Consider the following 9,296-nt stretch of genomic DNA (forward strand, 5'->3'; position numbering starts at 1 on the left):
GGCATTTCTCAAACTGAAAGAACTGAAGAAAAAATTTAAGCCTCGAGTTGCAATCTTGAGAGATTCTATGGGCAAAATATTGAATGATGCAGGAAACATCAAGAGATGGCAGGAATACACAGAGTCACTGTACCAAAAAGAACTGATCGAATCCCCTGGCTAGCAGGGCTGATTATTAGGTTAATTCTTAGGTCCTAAAACCACTTGGCAATACCCAAGCTCTCCATGTGGTCAGGATAGCTGACAGACTGCAGGCTCCATATGTCTCCTTTTTCAGTGTTTTCATGCAGGTTCTTCTAGTTGGAGTTTAGTCCACTTCTTTATCCTTCCTTTCAAAGCTCATGGCTCCAGGATTATCTCCTGGAGACAATCTGTGTTAATTGGTTCCCCTTTCCTTTATTGAAGAGTGTCTGTGTGGTTTGGCTGCCCATTCTGCCATCTTACTGGAACCCCCTAGAAAAAGGTTTCTGATGATATTTTTTGAGCACCTGGATCAGGCATAACTAAAATTATATCCACTTCCTAGAATTTCTGGCCACATGCATTGACATAGCCATGTTTTGTTTGAGATTGAATTGACTTTTTGAAACTTGCAAACAAAAAGACCTTAATTCACTTATATAACCTTATCAAGAATTATATCTAGACATTGTTGTTATTGCTGTTATGTGCCATCAAGTCTCTCTGACTTATAGTGACCCCTCTTTGGGTTTCCAAGGCAGTATCACTATAGACTAGTCTTCCTTCTGAGGAGTGACTGGTGGGTTTGAACTGCCAACCTTCTGGTTAGCAGTCAAGTACCTTAGGCACTATGCCACCAGAGCTCCCATCTAGACATTACAATACATAAAAACAGAATTAGAATATCTTTACAGTAAACACAGTTGAGCTATTCTATGCTTGTAACATAACTTGTTGTTAGGCCCAGTGGCAAAGAAATTAATGCTTTAGTGTAATTGCTCATGAGAGTGGAATCCTGATCTGAGCAAACATTTTTCTTGGTACCTTGGCCTCCAACTGTACTTTGCATTAGTCCTTTCCATGATTTATCTTTGTTCCATACTAGACACAGGAAGCAGAAGATACAGAGAAGTTGAGACCATGCCTTCTGTAATGGCTTGAGTCATGGATTGAATTGTGTCCCTAAAAAGTATATGTCAACTTGGTTAGGCCATGATTCTCAGTGGTTTGGCAGTTATGTAATGATGTAATTTAGCAGGTATGTAATGATGTAATTATCCTTTGATGTGATCTGATATAATCAGCCTACAAAGAGATTAGGGTGGGATGCAACACCCTTACTCAGGTCACAGACTTGTTGTAAGGGAAGTTTCCCTCAATGTGGTCTGCATCACCTTTTATCTTACAGGAGATAAAAGGAGAGAGCAGCTAGCAGAGGAGGAGGAATCTGAGTACTACCAAGAAAGAAGAGCTGGGGGTGAAGTGCATCCTTTGGACTCAGAGTCTCTGCGCTGAGAACCTCCCAGTCCCAGGGACAGGTTAATGCCAAGACACATGAGATATTCAAGGGATACAGGGCCCATAGTTGTTGAAAGGAGACAAAGACCTTCCCTCAGAGCCAAAAGAGAGAGAAAGCCTTCCCCTAGAACTGACCCTGAAATTGGACATCTAGCCTCCTAAACTGTGAGAGAATAAATTTCTGTTTGTTAAAGCCATTCACTTGTGGTATTTCTTTATACCAGCCATAGATAATTAAGACATCATCTCATCTTCCAACAGGTACCATTATTTCACATTTGTCATTTTGAATGTGTCTGTTTGTTTTGAACAAACTCATTATAAAATTTAGGAACTTCCTATTTCTCCCCTGTGTTTAAGAACAAATAAGTCTCTCCTTTTCTTCATATTTTATATTATAACTACATTTAAGCATTTTTTTTCCTTTCATTAAACAATTTTATAACTTCTAGAAAAATAAACAATTTTATAACTTCTAGAAAAGGGGTGTTTTAGGCAAGAAAACAACCATATGACTTTAGGATTCTCTTTTGCCTTCAGAAAGGTATTGGAGAAATTCCTTCCCTAGGCCACAAGAGACCTGCACTGTGAGATTATGACAAATCAAGGAGCACAAAGACCAGGAAAGTGTTTCCTTAATTTCTAGGGAGCTGGAGAAATGAAAAGCCAAGTTTCTGCTGTTCTCTTCTGTGTGCTTTTTTTTTCTACACACTAATAAGTATAAAGGCACTACCAAGGACTTCGAAGGAGACCCCATAGGTGGACATTGTGTGTTCTTGTAAAGAGATAAATAATTCAGTCAGTATAAATCATATCCTTTAACAGAAACATGCCATTATGATTTTTAAAATGCCATGCTATTTGAGATTCCATAGCCAGTGACATTATTAATGTATGTCGAACAGAGTGTGGCTGTCCATTTTCAGCTGAGAGACAAAGGAAGTGAGGTAAGTACAAGTTCCATCAGTAGGTATTTACACCAAGCAGTAAAAGAGAGTGTGAATAAATTACAATGCCTAGGTTCTACACACTTGATTGTGCTCACAAAAGTTGTAAAATCTCTTTTCTGGGAGATGGTTCATGTTGAAAATACTGTCTATCATGTGCTTGCCTTCAGGCAGGGAAAGGACTAGATACATGTTTTTACACCATTTCCAGCTCTAAGTCCTAGTCATTTGTAAAGTGAAGAAAAAGAGCTGCTGTTGACTGAACCCTCGTGTTTTTCTGTGACTCATTCATATTGCGGAATTGGCTGAAAGGAGAGAACAGATGTGGGTCATCAGGGTGCATCACTGACTCTTTGGCTGATCTAAGTAAGCTAATTTTCTATACTCTACACTTGCAGATGTGTGGTAATCTCTAACATTTAGCAATTCAAAACAATAGGAAGACGACTCGCGAAAAGCACAGGAAAAGAGTTTTTAAACTTTATCCCCCATTGTTTTAAAATAAAATGCTTTCAATTGAAGTTTATTCCAGACATAAGTTTATCAAGTGCCATTTTGCAATAAGTTAAAACAGTCAAGAGATGGAATATTCTTTGATTTCTCCCCAATATGACTGATTCTCTAGTGTTTGCATGTCTCTGCCAAGGATTATGAACTCCTGTTAGTTTTTGGAAGGAGCCCTGGCGGCACAGTAGTTAAAGCATTCAGCTGCCAACCAAAAGGATGTTGTTTTGAACCCACCAGCTACTCCATGGAAGAAAGATGTGGCAGCCTGCTTCTGTAAAGATTTACAGTCTGCTCTATATGGCAGCTACGAGTCTAAGTCTACTTAATAGCAGTGGGTTTAATGGGGGGAGTTATTTTTTGTTTTCCAAGAAAGAAACAATCTGAAAGTATAATTTTTTTTTTTTTTTTCCAGGAGATATTCTGTTCAGTTTCTGGCTGTCTACAGATAAGCTGCGTATCTGAATTGATAAAAACCAGATTGTTCAGCTACTAATGAAATGTTGATATTATCATGAAAAGCTTTACATATGAAACTTGATTAGAATTTCTAACAATATGCAGGCTTTTGGCCACTAGCATTCACTGAGGATAGGCATGGAGCCTAAGTTGCCTTGAGAGGCATAGATCTAGACGAAAGCAGAGCCAATGTTATATTATACCATATTTAAAGGAGCACAGGCCCCCAGTTTTTCATGATTTAAGTCCAAATTCTGCCCATGGAACATTTGCAGGCTTTCCATTAGAAGTTAAGAAGAGTTTGCAAAAACACATATTTGGGTGTGGGGGACTATAATCTTACTATATTCAGAGGATCAGAGATAGTTCTTTAATAGAAGATTGTCTAGAAAACTTTCTCTGGTGCGGCTAAGTATTTAGAGCATCCATAAGTTAGCAGTTTGGGAAGTCAAAGAGTAACACCAGTTCATATTCTCCAAGTTCGTATTGTGCCTTTCAGAAAAGGGTTGAGCTACTGCTGTTCTATTGCTGTTGCTTCTGCTGCTGTTGCTGTTAATCACAGATCTTCCTAATAATTTTATAAAGTCAATATTTGTATTTTATGTTTATAGATGGAAACAATGAATGTTTGAGCACTTAAGTAATTTTTCTGAAGTCATAAAGTGAATAGTTGTCAGAATCAGGATGTAAAACCCAAGGTGTAAAACCCAAGCCAATGTATCTTCCAGGTCTCATGCTTTTAACTAGACTGAGATTTACATGTGGCTTGTCATGAGCCCCATGGGACTGTACAAAGGAAAGGGTAGGGAATACCTGAGTACATGCTCAGAAGGTGGGTCGTCCAACAAGCTTAGTCTCCAACACTAAGTCTGCCCGAAAGATGCTTATTTGTGCCCAAAGATAACAGAAATTAAAACTTACAGGACAAAGTAAGAGAGGTTGAATATATTTCTTTAAATCAATCAACTCTCTTATTAACTGCAACCAGCCCTCCAAATATTTTCCCCACTCTCAATCTTGTTTGGGAGGAGAAAAAAAAAAAAAAAAGCAGAAATATGTCCTATTAAGTTATCCAACTTAACTATTGGATACTACCTGGTCACTTTTACTCTTTCAGCATATCACATAGCAATTATCCACTCAATTTAACACTAAAAAGTACTCTTCTCTTATTTCTCTTTGTTCTCATCCTCTCTTTTTTTGAGAAAATGTAGACTGTGGTGTGAAAAACCACCACATTATTAATCATAAATGAGAAAACTGAAGGTTTATTCAAAAACACTAGGTTTACAAAGTCAGGCCAAGAATTTATAAGGTGTAGACTTTTTCTGACACCTGACAGCTTGAATTTCTCTTTTTTGCCTTTTTTGACACAGAGGTATCAAGAGATTAGCTTTTTGGCCCTTCAGTATAAAACCTTGCCAAAACCACAATATGTACAACCATATCAATGTGATAAATAATATGAAAAACAAATCCTGGGAAAAGGATTAAATTTGGTGGAGATTTCCTTCAAATAGCCAAATTCATCTTTCTCCAAAGAAACAGAGGAAGCTGCTAATGTTGCCTTGGAAAATTTGAAAGTGAAATATGTTCACCTCTCGTTACTTATCCAAATATCTCAACTTAGTTAAAGCAGTGGACTCAAAACATCCTGTGTGATTGAAAGGGCAGATTTTTTTTCATTTACTTTCTCCAGCTGATTAAAACCAGAAAAATCATAGCATAATTTGTAAACAGAAGTGATATAATTTTTTTCCAAGTAAAAACCAAAAAAAGATATAAACAGATGCAAAAAAGACATTAGGGAAATAGGAAGAAAAGTTGAGGTGACAAAGAAAAGTAAGCAGTACAGAACAAAATAAAGTTTTAAGCCATTAAAGAACTAACCAGGAGCAGTGATTCCCATCCTACATAATAATGTTGTTGCTGTTGTTGGTATATGCCGTCAAGTCGAACCCGACTCATAGTGACCCCTCATTGGGTTTCCGAGGCAGGATCACTATGGAAATAGATTGCCCAACCTTCCTTCCTAGGAGTGTCTGGTGGGTTTGAACCGCCAACCTTCTGGTTAGCAGTCAAGTGCCTTAGGCACTACGCTACCAGAGCTCCTCCTAATATTGTAGTAGTTACATTATGTGGCATGAGTGGCAGGCTCAGCTGCTTTATAGCTGTGTCTTCTTGGGAAAACTACTTTATTTTTCCCCACCTTACCTCCCTTTCCTGTAGTATAGCAGTGCCTACCTCAAATGTTGTAAAGATTAATTTGATACTTTAAAGTAATTAGAATCTGAGCAACATGGAACAAAACCCAAAATCATTACCAAAAAAAAGTCCAAGTTTGCTGGTCTGTTCAAGCTTGGTGAGACTCCCAAGACTATGGCCCCTAGCCACCCTTCAGGTCTGGAATTGAACTCATTACTGTCACTTCCAGCCAAACAACAGACAGGTAAATGGGGTGAACATTTACATCAGATAGATACACTCCTTGGAACAATCAATCATGAGAGAACAGAGGACAGTGTTTGCACAGGGAGACAGCTCAGAGGATGAGAATCATGGGAGGGAAGGACACAGGGAAAAGATTAACTACTGGGAGCAAGTGGGAAGAGAGCTGTTACATTGTGGGGAATTGCAGTCAATGTCATGAGACAAAATGTGTATGAACTGCTGTATGGAAAATGAATTTACTCTGTAAACTTTCACCCAAATCACAATAAAAAATTAAAATAAATAAATAAATAAAGTAATTAGAATCTTGCCTGGTACACAAATATATCTTACTATGTAATTGCCAGTAATATGGAGAAAAATGAAGACAGCTGATTTATCAATCACTAGAAGAGCATTCTAGATTTCTAGAATAATATTAGTCCCTGGTTAGTGCAAATGGTTAATGCATTCAGCTACTAACTGAAAGTTTAGAAGTTAAACTCCACCCCGAGGCACCTTGGAAATAAGACCTAGGTAATCTATTTCTGAAAAATCAGCCATTGTAAACCCTGTAGAGCACAGTTTTACTCTGACACACATGGAGTATAGATGATTTGGAGTTGATTCATTGCAACTGGTTTTTATAGAATTTCAAAAAAAACAAACTCATTGCCATTGAGTTGATTCCAACTCACGGCGAGCCTCATCATTGGGTTTCCAAGGCTGTAAATCTTTACAGAAGCAGACTACATCATCTTTCTTCCATGGTACCCCTGGTAGCTTTGAACCACTGTTAGCAGCCAAATGCCCTAACAACTACACCACCAGAGCTCCAGTGTTATGAACATGTCCATTGCTTTCAAGTTTGATTTGGGCAGAGGTTCTCAAAATTTGCATACATCATAAACACTTGGAGATCTTTTTAAAAATATATATATTGCTAGTTCCCTAGAATTCCTGATTCAATAGGTCTAGAGGAGGTCTAAAAATTTGCACTTTGGACATATTCTCAAATCTAAGGGCCACACTTTGAGAACTTTTACTGTAGAACTACATATTACAGTCACTTGGAGAGCTTTTGAAAAATATCCACTCCTTGAGAGTGGATCTGGCCGTTATTGTTTTTAAAATCTTCCCCAACCTCAGTCAGGTGTATTAATTTCTTCAGGCTGCTTTAACAAAGTACAATAAGTCCCCAGGTTATGAATGTCTGATTTAGGAATAACTCGTACTTGCCCTTTAATGTTGTCTAAATTTGTCCTCACTTTCAAGGATTGAACTAACCTCTACTTGCAACAAATATTTCATCACAATCACCTTCATTTGCTGCTTGTACAGCTTTTAAATAATGAAAAAATCTTTGAACCTTTTCTTGCATTAAAGTAAGGGCAAGTCAGAACCATATGCACCTGTTCTGACTTACCTACATGTTCAATTTAAAGATACTCTCACAATCCAGGGACTGCCTGTATCACAAAATAGATGGATTATAAGAATAGAAATTTATTGTCTCATGGTTCTGGAGGCTAGAAGTTCAAATCAATGCATAGGACAGCTATGACCTCTCTGAAGGTTTAAAGGGAAAACCCCTTCTTGTTTTTGCCAGCTTCTGGTAGCCCCAAGCACTCATTGGCTTGAGGCTGCAACATAACTCCAACTCTACCTTCATCATCACATGGCCATCTCCACCTATGTGTGTCTGTGTCTCTTCTTGTCCTTTATAAGTATACCACTCAGATAGGATTAGGACACACCACAGTCCAGTTTAGAAGCCCTGGTGGCACGGTATTGTTAATTGAAAGCACTTGGTTATTAACTGAAAGGTTGTCAGTTTGAACCCATCAGCCACTCCATAGGAGAAAGACATAGCAGTCTGCTTCTATAAAGATTTACAGCCTTGGAAACTATATGGAGTAGTTGTACTCTGTCCTACAGGGTCACTATGAGTTGGAATCAAGTCAATGGCTGTGGGTTGGTGGGATATTCCAGTATGACTTCACGTTCACTAATAACATCTTCAAAGACCCTATTTGCAAACCAGGTCACATTAACAAATACCATGATTGAGAACTTCAACTTATCTTTTGGGGGGATACAAGTCAAACTATAACGCCATGTGAACCTATAATACAGTCAGAATTTAGTACTCTTGGTCTAGAGAAATGGTTGCCAAGAAAGGATTTTGAATGAGATTCACCTAGGAAGCTCACCAAACACCCGAAAGTAGATAGTCTCCTGGTTTGTTGTTGTTAGGTGCCTTTGAGAAAATTTCAGCTGGTAGCAATACTATGTGACAGAGTCGAGCTGCCCTATAGAGTTTTCCAGGCTGTAATCTTAATGGGAGCAAGTCTTTTTTCCCAGAGAGCCACTGGGTGGTCCAAATAGACAACCTTTTGGTTAGTAGCTGAGCATTTAACTGTTGCACCACCAGGGCTACTTGATGGAAATATAGTTTTTAAATGTTTTTCAAAGTTGATCTTGACACCACTTCAGTCAAAATTACCTTAAGTTCATTAGAAATGATTAAATATTATTAAAAACATTGAAGACCTACAAAACCAGAATAAGACACCTCATTAATGAATGAGACATTAATGTCTGAGATGATTTATACAACATTATCAAAGTGTGAAAATTACTGGTCTAAGGGCAAAAAGAAGTAGGTTCTAATTATTTCCTGTAGGTTAACTAAAGCATTGTAACCTCCGAATTAATATAATTTCTTAGTTCAAAGTTTCTTGGCACCAGTCCTACAGAGGTGAAAGGAATCTATAAAAGGAGGAAGGGAGGAAGGAAGGAAAGGGACAGATGGGCAGGCATAGAACGAAAGAATACTGATATATACTTCTCTCTCCTTACCGGAACTAGCCACGTTTTTCTCTTTTCCTTTTCCCTGGCATGAGTATAAAATGTGTACTGCTCATACACATTGCTAAAGCACCAGTCTCTGCTGACAGTTGGGTTGGTAGCTGCCTCAACAAAGAAAAACTGAGAGCACAAAAGAATTCTACAAGGAAACATTCCCCCCTCCCCCAACAAATGGAAAAAGGAAAGCCATATGTGGGTAAAGGTAGGATGCAAACATGATCATGTAAAGTACTGAAAGCAAGAAACTAATGGAAAGTGAAATTTTGGGGATAGTGAGCATTCAGGGGTGACTGACTGCCCTTTGTGAAGCTGTTTCTTTTATGTCCCTACACAAAATCTAATAACATGTTACTGGTACATATTATCGTGCTGTTGATGATTTCAAACACTATGTCTGGGGCATTTCCTAAAAGGCAGAAATGGATGAAGAATTCTTGCATGACTGTGGAAAGATAAAGACTGCCTATTGGGAGCTCTGGTAGCATAGTGGCTAAAGCACTTGACTGCTAACTAGAAGGCTGGCGGTTCAAACCCACCAGCCACTCCTCGGAAGGAAGGTTGGGCAATCCTACTTCCGTAGTGATACTGCCTTGGAAACCCAAGGAG

This window comes from Orycteropus afer, unplaced genomic scaffold, assembly GCF_000298275.1.
Source record: "Orycteropus afer afer isolate SDZICR_OR568_19922 unplaced genomic scaffold, OryAfe1.0 scaffold00171, whole genome shotgun sequence".
NCBI lineage: Eukaryota > Metazoa > Chordata > Mammalia > Tubulidentata > Orycteropodidae > Orycteropus > Orycteropus afer.